We start from the raw sequence: 1,053 nt of genomic DNA, 5'->3' as shown, positions 1-1,053 counted from the left end.
CCAGGCCTCACATCACCCCTCTGCAGGGGCACGGGGACATGGGCTGTGGCAGTCTGGGGACAGCGATGGGTCTGCCCCAGGGCTTGGAGGGTCAAGGAGGGGGATGAAGCCACTGGGCTGTGGCCATGATGGCTCTCCCCACAGCCAGCCCTCTCTCCCCCGGCATGGCTGCATGGCTGCCCGTTGGCAGCCACCCTGCAGCAGTGCCCACCGTGAGGACAAAGGGGAGCTCTGTCTGCGTCCGCCATTAAAATATTTGGCAGGGCCTGAGCATGTCAGGACTCTTCTGTTCTGACTCCAGCAAGGACTGCTGACGGCAGGGCAACCCCAGTCCCAGCACAGTCTGGGGACAGGTGGGTTGGGTGAGGAGAAAGACTGGGAGATACTGGTGGGACGTGAGCTGGCACTGTGCGCTCGCAGTGCAGACAGACAAGGGTCTCCTGGGCTGTGTCACCGGCACCATGGCCAGCAGGTTGAGGGAGGGAATGCTGCTCTGCTCTGCTCAGACCCCTCTGGGCACTCCGGGCAGCTCAGGGGTCCCCAGCACAAGGCAGACGGGGACCTGTTGGAGCGGGTCCAGAGGAGGCCACAGAGATGGTCCGAGGGCTGGAACAGCTCTGCCTTGGAGAGAGGCTGAGGGAGCTGGGGCTGCTCAGCCTGGAGAAGGGAAGTCTCCAGGGAGACCTGGCTGCACCCTTCAGTATATGAAAGGGGCTCATAAGAAGAATGGAGAGAAGATCTTTACCAGGGCCAGCAGGGACAGGACAAGGGGTAATGGTTTGAAACTGCAAGAGGGCAGGGTTGGGTTGGACATGGGGAAGAAATCTTTTCCTGTGTGGGGGGTGAGGCAGTGGCCCAGGTTGCCCAGAGAAGCTGTGGATGCCCCATCCCTGGAAGGGTTCAAGGCCAGGCTGGATGAGGCTTTGGGCAACCTGGGCTAGTGGGAGGTGTCCCTGCCCATGGCAGGGAGTGGGACTGCATGGTCTGTAAAGGTCCCCTCCAACCCAAACCCTTCTGGGATCCCATGACTGGTGAAATCCCCCTGATCAGGAG

The sequence above is a fragment of the Pterocles gutturalis genome, unplaced genomic scaffold (genome assembly GCF_000699245.1).
Source record: "Pterocles gutturalis isolate BGI_N339 unplaced genomic scaffold, ASM69924v1 scaffold13152, whole genome shotgun sequence".
Taxonomy (NCBI): domain Eukaryota; kingdom Metazoa; phylum Chordata; class Aves; order Pterocliformes; family Pteroclidae; genus Pterocles; species Pterocles gutturalis.
The sequence above is the reverse complement of the archived record's forward strand: the minus strand, read 5'-3'. Positions refer to the sequence as shown.